Source organism: Pinus tabuliformis, chromosome 5_1 (assembly GCF_031772625.1).
Source record: "Pinus tabuliformis cultivar Carrire ecotype Pingquan chromosome 5_1, CPIR1, whole genome shotgun sequence".
Lineage (NCBI taxonomy): Eukaryota > Viridiplantae > Streptophyta > Pinopsida > Pinales > Pinaceae > Pinus > Pinus tabuliformis.
In genome coordinates this window covers 614,248,854-614,267,307 of record NC_142305.1, presented here as the reverse complement: position 1 = coordinate 614,267,307, position 18,454 = coordinate 614,248,854, and positions in this window count along the sequence as shown.

The window sequence follows — 18,454 nt, the reverse complement described above, 5'->3', positions numbered from 1 at the left end:
TAGAGCTAGAGCCTCTCCTCCCTGGTTTTCCGCAATTGACTTGCATCACAACTCCTCATTTATTAAACTGCTACTGACATCATCAAACTTTAGGGTCCCTGTGGTTGCTGAAGTGCTCATAGCTACAATTAAATTTTTCCAACTATCTGGCATAGAGCACATTAGCAAAATGGCTTTAATTTCATCATCTAAAATGATTTTAACAGAGGAATGTTGATTAGTAATAATATTAAATGTATTCAAGTGCTCAGCAACTAAAGCACCCTCTTTCATCTTGAGATTATAAAGCTTTTTCATCAAGAACACTTTGTTTGATGCCGTGTTCTTCTCATATAGATCATGGAGCTTCTTCCATAATCCTTCTGCCATCTTTTCTCCAGACACATTGAAATAAACATTATTTGCTAAATATTGGCAGATTGTTGCAGTCGCCTTTCTATCTAGCTTATTCCACGCTTCATTTCTAATCGATGAGGGTTTCTTTGTTGTGCCCTCAATCGGCAAACACTGATCCTTTAAAATCAGTATATCCTCCATCTGTGATTTCCATAGGGCAAAATTAGCCCCATTCAACTTCTCCGTATCTGTAACTGTTGTCTCCATTTTAAATCAAATTCACGCCCCAAAACACAAAAAAACTCCACTTAAAAATAAAACTTTAATTATTACTCTTTAAAATTTAGTAATAATAACCTTCCTCCTTTTAAAATACCCTTTTCAAAATTCGTGCTCCTTTTTAAAATATAGTTTTCAAAATCTCAACATATAATTATATATGTTTCGTAATAAATATAAAAACATATCTAATGTTTTAACCTTTTCACATTTCACACATACATATGTTGGTTTGAGAAAAAACTTACGTATGCTTGCAAGCTTGATGTGAAAAAAACTTGAGAACACCACGTCTCCAAACTCCATGGATCTCCACGTTTCAAACTCCAGCAACACATTTCAACATAGTTCCACCACCTTTTAGTTCCAGCGTTCCTCAGCTATTTCCTGGATAGATCTTTCAATAGCTCCAGGCGTAATAAGGCACTAAGTGGCTTACACAGTGGATATTCGACCCTAGCTCCGATACCAGTTGTTAGATCAGAGCATACATAACGCATAGCATATTTATGCTCAGAGACTTAGATGGCAATAGCAGAGAATATTTCACAGAGACAAACAAATGGAGAAAAAACAAGATTACTCAGTCAGAAACAGCGGAATAGATAAAACAATCACTGGGGACAGAAATCACTTTGCATTACATAACAGGTTTGGGCTTTGGCTTGCTTTCCTTGGCCAGAGAAATTACAAATTTATAGAGGCAAAAGAAGGATCTAGAATCCTGTATGTGATTCAGATGGAGATCTGGAATGATTTAGAAACTAATGGTGGTGTAGAAAGATCTAGAATCTTGGAGATCTAGAAAGATCTAGAATCGTGCTTGAATTTGGCTTCACACTTAACACTGCCTTTTAGTGAGAGTCACTTTCACTACTTTTTGTGAAATGTATCCACTGAACTAAATTATCTTGCACCATCCTATTAAGCAAAAATGGACAACAATTGTTTAGTTTACTTGAGCAAAGATGAAGTGACATGGTGAAAAAGGTTCACATCTTTTGAAAAATAAATCTTTACTTAAAAACCAAAGGTTCCATTTTTTAATCCCGTAAATATCTCAAAAATAATGAAAATTTATTTTAAGTTTTCAAACAAAGAGACCCATATAGATAAAAGCATAACGAACTCTGTGATTCAAGTTTTGAAATTCTAAAATATATGTACCAACCTGAGATTGGATTCAAAATAATATTTTTGGAAAATCCGGGCTATTTTGTGTCTGGCAAATATTACTTTTCTCCCTGTAAATGTTTATTTATTTAGATATACTTTTTATTTACATTCATCAATAATTCACAATTTTTTTCTTCGTAAACAACATCAGAATTTACATATACTTTTTATTTACATTCATCAATAATTCACAATTTCTTTCTTAGTAAACAACATCAGAAATACTAGATAACCAGTGATCCCCGAATTAGTATCGCAAGGGATATTCAGAGACTATATGAGTTGGATGCTATAAACACCCACACGTTCAATCCCTGCAACGTTTGGGGACACATTAAGAAATTTGATTGCGAACGACAAGGATCTGAATGAAGCCTGGCGATTACTTCTTCGCAAACAGAGACTTATTTCAAACGTTTTGTGAAGTTTGACTAAGACAGTCTTCTTAGATTGGCTAACTGAATAGTGAGCTAATTGAATATTCGATTTCTTAAGACCAGTAGCCAGGTTCTGACTCTTCCAGCGGGTTCTAACAGTCTCAGTTCGACCTAACAGACATAAGACCAGTGGGTGGGTACTATTACTCTTCGGCCAGCAGTTCTCCTGCATAAAGCCGTTCTCTAACCCTCACCCATAGAAAGCCGGCTCAGGGAAGCCAGGGAAGCAATAGGTTTTAAGAAAGGAAATAACCTGCACCTGCGAGAGGAGAGGGCTTGTTATCGAGAGATAAGGCTTGCTTATGAGCTTGCTGAGGAAGGTCATTCGTCCTGCTGGCTAGAGAGATATAAGGCTGTCTCTCATACCTGCCTTATCCATTCCAAGAGGCTTGTCCAAGAGGCCTGCCTGAAATAAGTGGTCTGCCTCCACATATCTAGATCTTATCTCCTGTCTCCATCTCTAGAAAGTGGCCTGCCTGGGGAAAGAAGTGGCAAGCTCCAACAGATTGTGTTAGTGATGAAGGCACCTTGTCAGAAGGAAGTCGGAAGGAAGCAGTAAAGATCGAAGACAACCGAGGTAGGTTGTTTTTTATCCTCTTCACCTCTTAAATCTGTCGGGTTGTTCTGGAATTTAAATCTAGGTCCAGGTCAATTGATCTGGAATATGTTTATCTAATTCTAGAATATTCCCAAAATCAGTAATAAACATAAAAATTTCCCAAAAATTTCAAGCTTGCAGCAGTTTCATTTATTACTCATTCTATAACCGAAGAAAACAAATAAAAGAACCAATGAAATCATCAAAATCATCCAATAAAGATATGCATGTTTACCTTCAATCCTCTTGCATATATCTTACGCTAGATTCTGATAAAAACCAAAACAAAAATACAAAAGAAATAGACAACTCTAAGTAATATTAAAAAATAATGAATAAAAAGGCTTTCCAGAATATTTTGAAATCCAGTAAACAAAAATATCATATTAAATTTATGAAGCCCTATTTAAATACTAATAAAACTCAGCAATACCACCTCAATCGAACACTGGAATGCACTGGCGCTGTCAAACACTGGAATTAATAAGCCTCGAATGAAACTCAACCATCCGGTTCTCAGCCACGCCAATTCGTTCAAGAATTCATTCAACAACACTCGAAAGATAACTCACGAATGAACTGGCGTGGTTGAGCACTGGAATGAGTGCTCCAATCAAGGTGATGGTCACTCCGATCAACTTTGTGCAGTGTTACTGCGGCGTCAAGCTAATCAACCCCAGAACCCAATAATACTTTGCCCGCTAATTTCATGTGCCTGCTTTCTCCCATAAATTTCATTTTGATAAGCTCAGCTCAGAGACCGCCTTTAAAGATCGAATATCGGCAGCACTCCAATTTTTTCCTTGCCTTCATTACCGAAAGTCTAGGACGCATTATATCATGGTCGTCGGTGTGCTTCAAAGTCAAGGACGCATTATATTTGAATACAATATACACCTCAGGGTCTTTCACATTCTTCTACAAATTATGTAAGATTGTGAACTCTTTTTCACAAATCAGGTGGGTAGGAATTTCGGAGGATTGAATAAGTTTTTATATGTTTTGTAATATTATAATTACTAATCGGATTTATTATTATTTTAATTAAACATGCATATTATAATTATTTTATAAAAACTAGTATACTTTTGTATTTTTTTAATGTATAAATGGTTTCAATACTTCTAAAATTTTCTTAAATACTTGGATTGTGTAGATTACATAATTTAAACATTCAATTCTAATAGATATTTGATGGATTTATCTATAATGTAACATAGTAAGACTACTTGACATGTTTTAACCATAAGAATTTTTTTGTCAAGTAATTTATATAATATATGAAACTTTTTTTTCTTTTCTTTTAAATAGTATATAATATATACATAGTATATATAATATATAGGTAGTTGACATTGAAATATTTTATTCATATATTACATTGTCTATTTTAATTTTTAAATACACATCAATATTACTTAATCTACATGTTGAAAAAATTAATTTATAATTTGCATTGATTTATAATAATAATTATTATTATTATTCAATGCTAGGCATTAATTTTATATTAAAATTTGAATGAATTTCTCATATTTCTCTTATTAAGAAGGCATTGATTTCTTTTTCAATTAATATGTGTGTGTGGAGTTGATATTAAAATAAATTAATTAACATAAATTAATTATTTTTTGTATGTATATTGTTTTAAAGTTGATATAAAATTATGTTATTTTATAAGTAAAAGTAGAAGGGAAATATTTTTAGCACATCTCTATTATACTGCATTGTAACATGAATAACCAACCAACCAACCACACATGAAATTATGTTTTATAATATTTTTTATTAAAACTAACCAAATTATATTTTTAAAGAATATTTAATTTTTATTTTAAAACTGACATTTCTCAATTTGAAATTAAGTAAAAAAAGAATTACACATATTTTTCATGTTGGGTTATGGAATACAATTTTCTAAATTAAAATATGTTTGCCATATTTTTCATGCTTGCTATATTTTTTTTTTAACCCACTATAACATCTCTCTAAAACCAAATTGTAAAATTAGAAATGCTCAACTTTATAAATTCATTTTCATGTACATAAGACAGACAATTGTCTGAGTGCAGAGTGATGATTCTGGTAGAGCCATCATCCCTTGGATTGGATGATTATCTGTGTAGTAATGATGTACATTTGATGTCTTTATTTTCCTGAATATAGATCACAGCTCGGATGGATGAAACTAGATCTGGGGTCTTCAATCTCGTTCGATCTTCACTCAAAGTACAAGTCGATCCATGTGAGAGATGTTCTCGAGTCGAACATGGAAAGACATCGCCTGATTACTAGCCAATGATGTAAGTTGTTAACAGGCGCGAGAGGAATCACCGATAATGATGATGACCCTCAAGGTACTACAGTACAATTCACGTGGTGTGAATAAACGGACTTGGCCTCGAACACCACGCAAAATCTTTCGATCGAAGGCCATTGATGTAAACCTGTCACCGGAAGTGAGAAACTTGCCATTGAGGCATGCAAGCTTCAAAGTACTGAAAGGGTTTTTCCTAGATCGACTTCTTGGATAATGAGCTGATGTCGACAAGAAGCGATCCATCATAGGAGGGCCTTAGTGAATCTCACATCAATGACACGGAACGGAGAAAATGATTTTAATGGAGGTGAAAACGATCTGGTGATATAAGGTTCAGGGTGGCGGTCATGAAAGAATGGCGCGTAAATTTATTGCAGTGGATGAGACACAAGTGAATTCTCTGAGTGACTTCTCTTGAACATATCGGCGACACTGACATGATGGATTGGTAGCGTTAACCCCAAATATGGATGGCGTGATGGACGCATGGTGATATGACCGGTGAACGGAACAACCCAACCCGACTCGGATGCAGAGTGAAAGTGTCATGTTCAAGAGCGACTTGCTACTAATAAAGTTTCTTCAAGTTTTCTTCAAAATTTTTCCCCAGTCATTGCTGACTAGTACCTCTTTATTTTTGTCAAGCTTGAGGAGGATAACATATGCTTGTTCTATAATTTTCCCTTCGGGCAAACCCATCGCTATGTTTTAATGAGCCTAGCGATAGTGAAACTCATTCTTGTCTGTATGGACAAGTTTGTCGCTATTTGGTTTTAACGAGTTTAACGACAAAAATAACTCGGTCCTTTTCAATTTTAGAGAGACTGAAAAAGAGACGTAAAGAAAACTCCAATAATCCTTTTTCGTCATATAATCCCTTGAGTCCGAAAAAGTATAAAACAATACAAAAGGGATGAATTTTTTGTACTTTTAACGAGCCAAACAAAACAAGCGCTCAATCTTTTTGTCTAATAATCCCTCAAGTCCAAAAAGATTAAAATCTAAAGGAGGGATAGCACTTCCGGTCACTTTAACGAGCTGGAGAGGCCAATTGCTCGGCAATATTTTCATATTTTACGAGTCAGTTAAAAAGAGCTTAAAGGAGACTCGTTTTTTGAGGAACGAGTGATAAATTTGGGTAGTAGCTAATTCCAGGTAAGGTTTGGAATTTTCCAATCACAGTGGTGTCACAAGGATGGCTAACAGGATCACTCTTCGCAGCTGTTCCTCAGAAAGGGTAAACAATCAAATGGAGGTGAATGATCGGCCAAAACAGAGTGGAGGTGATGATGAGAACATGGCCAAGGCTTCAAAAGCTGATGATAATACATTCACGATGGTTATTTACTAGAAATTGGTTCATTTTTTAATGAGCTTAAACTTTGGGGGAACATTTGCTCATTGCTTATGTTTATTTTTTAACGAGCTTGAATTCCGTGTTAAAACTGCTCGATCGAGTCGTATAATAAGGATGACTCATTTAAAAAATGGAATTTTTTCAAAGCTTTGCCCCACATCCTTTCTTTATGCAAGTTAGGAAACGACCAATCCTACGAGTTTAAAGGGTTAGAGGACCTACAAATTTAAAAAATAAATGGTCGCTCTTCACTTGCACGCCAAAAGGTTTGCATGCCCCTAGGTATAGCAAAAAATTTCCAGGTTACCAAGGATTGTTCTATCCATACATCAGGCAAAACTCTTCCTCGGCGATGTCTACCGAAATAAACAAAGGTGAGTGGCGCAACTGGATCCACTCACATAACTTTGACGAAGGAATCTTATTCCAGTCTAATTTCATAAACTAGTCATATATCCTTCGCGGAAACCCACCCTATACCCAAGGTTTTCCTGTCGAAACAGACCAGGGTGCATGCCCCCTTGGTTTCAGTCATGTCCTTCGAATCACTCGCGCTCATCAGGTGGACGGACTGGGGATTGATGAGACATTTCTTGTGTGAAAAGACCATTCAGGGATGGTATTTGACTATTTGCGATGTGTGAACCGGGGAATGAAAGCTGGTCTACGAACTTGACCAGTCTTCCTTCATGCGGAAAACGCATTACTCTAAAGAGTGAGGAGACAATGGCTCCCATGCAATAAATATAGTCACGTCCAAGGAGTAGATTATAATCCAGGGGTCCTTAGACTACCATTACATTCATGTGAACGGTTTTCCTCCTCAATGTTATCGGCACATTGGGAAGGATCCCTAACGGTCGACCGCTTCCTTTGTCAAAGCCTGTTAGATTTCTCATTTCAGGCAAAAGCGATGGCGAACCAAGCGCTTTCCAAGGAGTTGAGGAAAGGATACTCACAGAAGCCCCTTCATCTATGATGGTACTAACCATGACCATTCTGTATATTCGAGCAATGATTCGAAATGGTACACTGGCCGGTAAGCGGGGTCTGCCTAGTAGATTCCAATCGAAGGAAACAACTAGGTTGCTTAGAGGTGGGACCGAATAGACAGCCGGATATGACTCTGATGAACTTCCTTCCTGTGGTAAAGGAACAAGTAGACTGCCCCCATGTTCATCGGAGTCTGTGCTTACGAAGAGAATTTGAACAGTGTCGTTCTTGTTCTCTCCGGTGACTGTATCATCTGAAGATGGATCTTCTGAAGGCAAGACTGGGTCAATTTCCGCCTCGACCTTTTGACTTTCGTCTGGTGTGGATTCAGATGGTTTATCTTCAATGATAGACGCTTCGGCCAACCACAACGGCATGTCAATCAGATTTTCAACTAGTGACGGACTCGGCAAGAGCTTCTTATATCCAGGAGGAAGCTGTAACGGTGAAACCAGATGGTCATCCAAAACTCTTTTAGCCTCGTCTAAGAAGGGACAACGGTGGACGGTGTGATCGACTTCACACAGTTTGCAAGGAAATTTACATTTTCCTTTTTGTCTAGGGGCTTCACTTTCACTAGTCGACGGTGTATTTTCAACATGATCATCAGAGGTTGATGACACCGGATTGTGCAAATGAGGAGACCAGTCCCTTAATATCCGAGGGATGCAAGGACAATCTCGATGATAGTAGTCTCCTTTGCAAATGACACATGGCGATTTAGGCCTGGACGGTGCAGTGTGTGGATTTTCGCTAGACAATGCCTGGTCGCCCCTTTTCGCCTTTGGCTCCTTCTTCTTCTTCTCTTTCTTCTTCTCAGTTACCTAATTTTTGGCTCTACCAGCTTGATCAAGTGAAGAGGAAGGAGGAGAGGGAGAACTGGGCGAAGTAGAAGGTTTGGGGGTAACTTTGGTATCGTTTAGTTTCTGACTTGATTGTTCAGCAATCACGGTGTTCTGAACGACGGAGGTCGAGAAGAGCCATACGGGCAAGCCGATTGTCAATCCTGGAAGCGACAATGTGGCCATATGGGGTGCACCTGCCGTATCCGTTGTCGTACCAGTTTGACATCTGGATACATCTTGATTTCATGTTCAACGATATTCGAGTCAATGCCTAGCATTTCATCATATGACCAAGCAAAGACATCTCTAAATTCGCGAAAAAGAGCGTTATATATTTCCAGTTCTGAAGGAGAACAACATTTGCCGACATAAATATTCTCTACAACATCTATTTCGATCGAGATATTTATGGCGATAGTCTCTTCAATATTGGACAAGTTTCGCTCAGAATCCACCATGTTTACAGTATTTGATAGGAAATAAAAAACTGAAGGATGATGAAGGTCATCAGGATTATCTTCTTGACAATCTGGAAGATGGGAACGATGGTGGTAATTTCCCATGGTGCCCCGTCAATTGTCATTAACTGAACAATTCCTTCGTTTGTGTAATGCACTTGTGACCAAGGATCTGAAGGGGTGCCATATTCCTTAGACCTATCTATCCAAACGCTTGATGAGCGTTGATTTGGGTTTGCCTCCCATGCCAAAAACATTGATTGCTACAATATTTCTATTGAACTTGGAGGCAATACCTGCAGATGATCCATGTTAATATCATTTTCTGAGATATTTTGAATGGAAGATATCATATTGCAGGTTCCTACCGTCGCCACTTCCGCCAGATTGATTGGAGGCGGGAGAGAAAAAGTTCCCATTAATATAGGGTCTTTTAGTAGGCCTACTCCGATATTTTGAAGCGAATGGGGGCTTCCATGGATCATCGGAATGCTTCCCGTAACTTGGGAACTATTGGGGAGAAATGTTTGTTGGTCGACGATTGTAATTCCTCCTTGAAAAGGAAATGCAATCTTCCTAAAGTAGGTCGACACAACCACAGCCATAGCATATATCCAGGGCCTTCCCAGTAGGATGTTGTAATCGAGGTTTCCGTCGATTACTTCAACATCTATTTCTATTGTTTTCCCCCCCAGTTCAACTTGCAAGTTACTTAGAATCCCATATGGGGTATATGTTCGTCCATCAAATGTTATTAATGTCGTCGAAGATCGTGATAAGGTTGGAGATCCTAAAGTTTTCCAACAACTCATCAACATAATACATGTAGATGCCCCCTCATCAATAATTGTTCTATGAATAGTTTTGTTGAGGTCTTTCACTTGAATGAGGAAAGCTAGTTGGGCTGGTAATTGAGGATCATATCCTTTGTGATTAAAGGACACAAGATTAGAATAATTTGGGTCAATCCCACCTATTGCTGATAATAAAGCCTGCTTTTGGGAGGGGCAATTTTGCAGTACCTCAAGTGTTGACATAGCGGATGGCGATTGGGCCAGATCTTCCACTATATTATAATGTTGTGCTGCTCTGGTACGAGGATTAAATTTCGACTTGTGTACTACTCCCTTTGGCGGTTTTATTGTTAGCTTTGGAATGATGGGCAGCGCAACTTCTATCGAAGTTGTTGTCGAACTACTAGGTTGATATTTATCCTTGTTGTTCGACAACTGTGGATTCCCGTAATCTTTATTCCTTGTCGTTATCAAAGCATCATTCTGCTGTTTCGAAACTGACAACATCAGCACTTGGGACGGGGAAGCATTGTCACTGGCAACCAGATTTGTTGCTGGATTTGGAAACGGATCAGTTAATACCGCCGGGGTTTTCGAATTCTTGAAGAATTTTCTAAGCTCAGCTTTATATGGACAATCTCTTGTCCAATGATCCTCATCACATATAAGACATGGACGATTTGGTTTCTTGTCTCTAGAAGGGTTTGCATAATATTTTTCAGGTGATGATTCCTCCTGTTTCTTCTTCTTCCCTTTGTTTTTCTTCTTGCCTCCTAGTTGCTTGGTTTCTTTGCCTTTGTCAGTTGAGACAGCATTTACATCCGAGGCGAGAAGTTCTTCTTTTGCATTTTGACTAGAAATCTTACGGGCCTTTTTAGATGTAGCCTTTGTTGATTTCATGTCTGTAGTACCAATCACGCCATCGCTGGCATGAGAGTCATTGTTCGATTTAGGAGGGGGAGGAACGGAAAATTCCGGCCTAGGAGCGTTAAGGATTTTATCGTAGAGCATGCCAGACTGAGTATAAATCAAGTCTAAATATTGCGCACGAGCAATAACTTGCTCTTCAGTGATGAATCCTCCCTTTGCCACATCTTCTGTAATGGAAGGTAATAATGACTTAATAAACCATTCAGCTAAAAGCTGATCAAGAACATATGTTTTTACCATTCTACGATGACGTTGCCACTCATGAATATGATCGGATATGTGAGTGGCCGTTGTTTGCTTGAAATTGGTAAGAAGTTCTGTTCCCATTTAGTACCTTATGGGTAACTGAAAATGGGTTAAAAAGGTTGTGGCTAGGGTACTGAAGTTATCAAACGAAGCTCTAGGTAATTCGATATACCATTTCGCTGCCGGACCAGTTAACGTTCTTTGAAAAAGGCGAAGCCTAATCGAATCATCATTTAGGGTGTTTGATGAACACCACAGATGAAAGGTCATCACGTGATTCGATGGGTCTTCACCCGGATTTCCATTAAATTTAGGAATATTTGATGGAAGTTTATGCGGAACCACTGGTCACCAAGGGGCATAAGCAATTGGATCGTTCATTAGCCGATTTAGATCCGGTAACTCTAAAGTTGCCACGAAGGGTAACTGTTGATTTAGGTTTGGCGAAGCATACCCAGGATAAGATGGAATTACCTGAGTAGTTGGTCTTTGCATACCAGCATAATGCATTTGATGCTGGTAACTTTGGTAAGGTTGATGGGCATAACCATTGTAGAATGGTTGATTTTGACCGTTTTGAATATACGGCTGCCCATTATTTGCAAAGATTTGTTGCTCAGATCCTTGGTATACTTCTTGGAATTGCGGTTGTTGGTATTGCGCCAGCCATGGTTGTGAAGCCATGTGTTGTTGTCCAATATTAGCCGTTTGACCAAGATGAGGGGTAATTGTACACGTTTGGGCCTGTGTCATTCCACTAGTTGGCGATTGTGGTTGAGTCATAGGGACAACAGGCTGTTGTATTGCAACCTGAGAAACCTGAGGTTGGCATACAATAGGCAACGCTTGTACTTGCGACACCGTCACAATAGTCAGCGTAGTTGGTATATTTGACATAGGTAAACATTGTTGCATTGAATATACAACTCTTGGTTGTTGAGGGAGTATTGGCACCCAACCGCTAGATGTAATTCCAGCATAACCTGAATTTTGTTGTGAATTCTCGTATGGTTGTCCTCCTGGAGGAGATAATGAAAGGGTGTATTGTCCCCCATATGGTGGTAATCCAGTACCCAAAGGAATTGTTTGTCCTTGAGGACCGGACTGCCCAAATTGACACCGTGAAGGATCAATTTGCTGAGTCTCAACATAAGAGTTCCCGGATATTATTCCAGATGAACAAAGGGGAACGAACCATACTGTCAAAATAGCCCCTGAGTGGGCCCCATCTAGAAATTGAGAGCTGGTTGGGACAGATGGTATGCCGGCGAACATTGTTGGAGTGACAGCAGGAAGTTCTGTCGTTGCTGTGTCGAATGACACAGTCCTAGATGTTGACGGTTGTTCAGACATTTCTAGTCTATCCAAAAGATTCCCTAGCAATTCTACAGGAGCTTCCGATAACGGTAGACTAATTTCTGATGAAGAAGGATATAGAGTGATCCCGACTCAAAATTGCGATGGAGTACTAGATGGAGGATCCTCCACAATCTCTTCTATAGAAATCAGACCAGGTGGAAGAGGTAGACCATCAGGTCCGTAAAATATTTCTGGTGCCGAAGAAGGTATAAAATATGTAGCGACAGATGTTTGGGGAATAACACCTTCCGAATCAGCTGTAGATGGAGCTCGTTCAGTAATACAAGTGTTTACCTTCACACTAGGATCAGTTCTACTGTCCTTTGGTGGCTGTGAAACTTCTTCTGTAAAGGCAGGGATACCAGAAATGGTTGGAGTAACCAGAGTTTCCGATGGTGTTGGAACACTCGTTCTAAATTTACCAGGGGATTTGGAACCGGTTAAACGAGTTCGCTTCGTCTGTAACAGTTTTGATTCTGGAGACAAAGACGGTTGACTCGTAAGCCTCCGCGAATGACGGGGTTTCAATTGACTTTCTTCCACGATTGCAGATTACTTGATCAACTAAAAATCAAGGGGAAATATGTTTCCAAATTAAATTAATTTTACACACTTTGACACAACTTGTTTTTTCAATTTTTAAGAGTCGAGAAAAAACAAAAGATGACTCTAGTCGCCTTCGATTTTTAATGAGCTTGAAGTGACAAGTGCTCAGATGGACCTTTTCCTTTAAGGAGTCTGAAAAGGAATGAAAGAGACTACTCTGGAAATCTAGACAGAGGGATTACCAAACCAATCGCAAAACTGCAGAATACTTTTTACGATATGGCAGTCAATCTTCCCGAATGTTGTGTTCAGTGCATTGCAATCAATAGGGCAGCAGACACGGCTTCCTATGGATAAAGGATAAAGCCTATTGTGGTCTCCTAATATATACTCGATGGTACGTGGGAGCACAAGTCCGTACTGGCACTTATCATCTCAAAGTGGAGGAATCACCCAACCAGCAATGAAAACAACAGTTACCAGGCTTTAAGATGCCAGAATACATCTCTAGCCTAGACTTCTAAATGTTGTGCATTAGGTTCCAAAGCATTTTTAGATTCATTAAATTTATTTTACAGTTGATCTTGCTTAAGAAATTTGCCTTTCAGGTTCACCGCATGATGTAGATGTACAATTCCTAAAATGCAATCTAAGATGATAAACAATCGTTTTATCTTCTTTTTGCAATGAAAATCCTAGCTACTAAGGAAAGAGAGATGATATTCTTTCAACATAGAGCAGATAGCACACACTATATGCACTGTCCTAAATCAAACCAACAAGCAGTCTAAATGCAAATGCACATGCATGTATTTGTTTTCAGCCTTCTTAATGTGTGAATGATAAAAAGAAAGCTAAGCACAAATCTGAATTATTTTCAAAGCGACATTACTAACAAGTTTCTTTTCAAGACAAAATGAAGACAATGACGACACTTTGTGATTCGGAATTGAAAACTTGCTTTCAACACTTGAAAAAACTACTAATTCAAATCAAATACAAGAGTAACAGTATAATCGACTATCAAGAACAATCAAATTCTCTTCTATGACTGAAAACAACACTTACGACACTTTCAAATCAAGAAACGACAGTTCGATTACGCTACTTCTTTGTAAAAGAGAACTGAAAATGGATCACAATACATAAAAACATTTACAGTACATTGCACAATGGAGGTGGAATAATGGTAAGGAAGGGGGGTTCCAACAGAGGTATACTGACTACAGAAAGCAAAACTCGTGAATAGAGCTGAAAAGAGTGAACACAGAAACCAAAATCTAAGAGCAGAAGAGGCCTTGTCTGATCAACGCACCTGTAACACAGGGAAAGTGAGATGCAGCGCACCTACTACACACGGGAAGTGCGATGCATCCAGATTCCGAAGAAGAGACAGTGCGATGGTCCAGGGACAAGACTTCAAACGGGTTCCGGGTCACAGTTTGTAGCCCAGTTCAGGGATTTCGGCCGAGCAAGTGGTAATCAGTAAATAAATCGCAGGGGTAGATCTCACGAGGTTACTAGAGCCACCACAAGGGCAATTAGAGAGTTTGTAAATCAATTGTTCAGTTCATAAACAAAACGCAGAGATAGACTGAAGCAGCATTGATCTACTTTGCACTTGCATAGCAAATGCAGTTCGAAGGCTAGCTGGCTTGACTTCAGGCTCCGTCTGTAAGTTTATAAAGCAAACAAATATAGACAAACAAACAATCTATTCGCTCCCCAGTGGAATCGCCATTTTATTATCGGGAAATCTAGTGTCTATGCAAAGCTGCTAGTCCCACTAAGGCTGGTAGCTACCTTAGAAAAAAACAAACTAAACCACTTTCGTTTTCCTTTATGAGAAGTAGATAAGAGGGGAATAAAGGAGACCAACCTTTGTCTTGCGCTTAGTTCCTTGCTTGATTCCTCTCCCTTCTGATAGATCTTTGCCACTCACTTCCTCATCTACCGAGCTTCAAAGAGCACCTATAGGATCAAAGCAGCATAACACTGTCCAAGAACATAGATCTACTATCATAAACAATATAGGACCAGATATATATTGACCACACAAATGCATATATCATCAATCATACAAGAATGTGGAGGAAAACTTGAATAGCTTTATTAATAATCAGAATAGCAAAGAGGATTACAACCAATTGTTCTGACCCAGCATCATCCTCTCAGCAAGAAAGCCCTTCTTCACCTCATGAAAAGCTTAGATCACCCAACACTATGATGTTACACCAAGAAACCAGCAGCACTTCCTTATAAGATCCAAAATTCCAGCCTCTGGATCTCTGGGATGAGGGATCCATATATAGATGTTTGCAAGGGGGGTGAGTCAGCTTTTGAGATTTGATTGGTGTCCTCTCTCTGATAGTTCTTGATTCCGCTTGGAGATTGATGATCTCTTACTCATCCCTGGGCGAATGCAGAGAGGCAAGTGTCATAGGAGAAGTTTCTGGAAGATTCCATGATCCTCCACCTTGCAGATTGAGCCTGCCATTTGTCCATTCTCGCCCATCGCACCCCATAGAAGGGCTTTTCAGTATGCATCGCACCTCCCGTGTGCATTTAGGTGGGATGCAACGCACTTTGACCATAGAGCAGGTGAGATGGTCCAGTTTTGACCAGTTCTGAGTAGTTTTTCATGGAGAATTTTTAGGAGATGATGTAATCAGTTGACCTTGTTCTTTTAGGGTTTGGAACAACACTTTTAGGTACTTAGGAGCCCTTGGTTTATGGACATTTATGATTGGGGTTGCAGTGCCCAAAAATTTCTATAACAATACAGTTGGTTGTTGCTTGTCCGTCAAGGTTAGGAGAGCACCAAAATTTATTTAGACTATTATATAAACGAAATGTTCTTTTGGGTTGCACACCGTTGTTTCTGACCCAAAATTGTTTGTTCAATTGTTGCAGCAACTCGTTGGTCAACCATTGTAAAAGCTCCCCTGTTAATGTTGGTTAACCATTGTGGAAACTCGTTGTTTCACCATTGTGGAAACTCGCTTGTTTCACTGTTAAACATTGTCCTTGTCTCACCCTTATAGCAACTCATTGGGTCAAAAAATGGTAAAGCAAGTCAAATGGGAAATAATCATTGTCCTTCTAGTGAAAGAGCCTAAAGGAAAGATCATCTCTTCTAGAACATATTTAGATTGGTCTGAAGTACATGGAATACACATGGAGATTGATGATATTGCAAAATTCTATTCAACTAGAGTTGGAGACTTTATTAGAGGAGAGGAAATGAACCCAAATGCTCCATTTTATTTCACTTGGGTACAAAGTGAATGCTCGGGCTCAATGCCTACTGCTTCCTTGCTATATGAAGTGTCAATTTTTTAAAGATGCATTATTTAGATGTTGGTATTAATGGTGCTTGATCATTTTTCATGGATTCATATTTAATGACTTTTTAAACATTTTTAAAATCTAGGATTGTAGATATGGCCCCAAGGACAGAAGGGGACAAGATGAAATGAAGCATAGATAATAATTTGTGAAAAATAGGGGTTGCCAATACCATTTCATTGTAACATTTATGGTTCAAATACCTGAGATAATGTTAATAACATATAACATATATGAGCATGTAGATAGACAAGGATGGCCTTGTCATGGCCAACATAACACTTTGGGTCATGCTAGGTCCCTGCATCAACCAAAGTTATCAAGGGACATGATTTCCTATGTAGAGAGTTGTTTCTTCTTGGAAGTGCCAGTTGACTCGATTTGCAAAATGCATGTTAAAAAATATGTTGACATGGATGCCGCAACTAGAGATAGGGATTTATTTTTGTGTAGGAAATATGGTGTTAACATATATAATCATCTAATGAAAGAAAATTATCAGTTGCATAAGAAAAATGAAATGAGTATGAACCTTTGGTATAGAAAACACCTAGACGATTTTTTCTTTTATCAAAATCCAAATTGTGGAGAGATCCCTTTTATAGTTGGAATTCAAATGAAGTGGATGTTGGAGACCATGGTGAAGCTATCAAGTAATAGCATAATAGCCATGGATTCAACATTCAACGCGAATAAATATGTGGTGAGTGTATTAAGAATGATTGATCCAGTACAACAATTTGATTAGTAATGATTGATAATTATTAATGAGTTGAAGTTGACTTCAAATGTTTTTTGAGTGTGATAGTATCAGTTGTACAAACTCCTGGTGTTTGATGAATAACAAAGTGGGGTTATAGTTGCATGGGTGGTGGAATCACGTAATACATCACATGACATTTCACTATGGTTGGAGCACCTCGTGCATAGGTGTCACCAAGTTGATCATAGTTGGAATTTTAATGCCCTCATGGTTGATGATGCATTGGATGAAATCGGTGCTTTAAAGTAACTTCAATCTTCTTATTTTATAGTAAAACTTGTATTTATTACAAAAATAACATGCTTGCAATGAATTGAATGTGGCAGGAGAATCACAAGGCGTAATGTTATCTTGTGTTCTTGGCACTAAAAAATGTGAATCGATTGGCTAGTAATCCAAAAATAGAAAAAGAGATGTTTAGTGAATTGGGTTTAATTATGAATTATTGTTCCAGTGTTGAAGTGAGGAATGAAATTAATTTTTTCTTCAGCAAATTTTCTAATGAGGAGAAGTTCCTAGACTATTTCCACAAGAACCGGGTTACTGGTGACAAGGTTTGTAAGTTGAAAAACTCTTTCTTAGATTTATATTTTTGGTTTTATTACAGATGAAATATCTTCATTAACCCAACTTTTATGCAATTAGGAATGTGGGTAAAAGGTTGTCAGGATTTTCCCCATGCAAATCAGGAGACAAACAATGTTGTGCAGTGATACGACTGTTACTTAAAGACAAGATTTCTATCTGATAAAAGAAATAAATGTTCTCATAGGATGTATTGACTGATAAATGTTCTTCTAACAAATGTTGAACCCTATTACCAGTTTAAGGAAATTCTAAAAAAGGAAGGATTTTTGAATAATTTCAAGAAAGAGAAACAATTTGAATCATCAATGCAAAAAGAAAAAAGAATTCTAGATAGTGATTGCAGCCCTCATGAGAAAATGTCTCATGATTTTTGGGTGAGGAGTCAATCTAAACCGAATAAGAAATATCTTGTCACTTGTCATCACACAAATTTCTTAACTTGTGATTGCCCATGGTCTATCCCTAGAAACATTTGAAAGCATGCCATAAAGGTAGGTTGGTTTTCTTCTCGTTCAATGGCTTCAAACCAATTACTAAATCATCAAAGCATAATTGATTCATACAATGACCCTCCTAACCAATTACTAAATCATCAAAGCACAATTGATTCATATAATGACCCTCCTGAGATAAATATAGAGGCAATATCGGATCTTGGTGAAAATGCAACACATTTGCCATGGATAGTCACAATGTTGATGTAAATGTTAAAGGAATTGAGTTGGCCAAAGAGGAGTTATTTGGCTACATAGACCTGGTTCGAAAAAGTCATCCTGCTACTTTGACCAAGATTGAATAGTTGATTTCTTTGTTTAAAAAAATGTTGGATGATGCCAACAATCTTCATATTATGGATTACGAATTCACATGTGGGTTGGGTGTTTTTGAGACATATTTGAAGAGGAAGAAGAGTTTCCTGAGCCCCCAAAAGAGAAGAAAAACAAGAAAACAAAATGCAATATTCGAAATTAACTTGAATATCGCTACAGATGAAGATGAACCATTTGAGTTTGACCAACTAAACAAGCAAGGTTGCCCTCGCTCCAGCAATGCATGGATTTCCAGGTTTGCTGTGATGCAC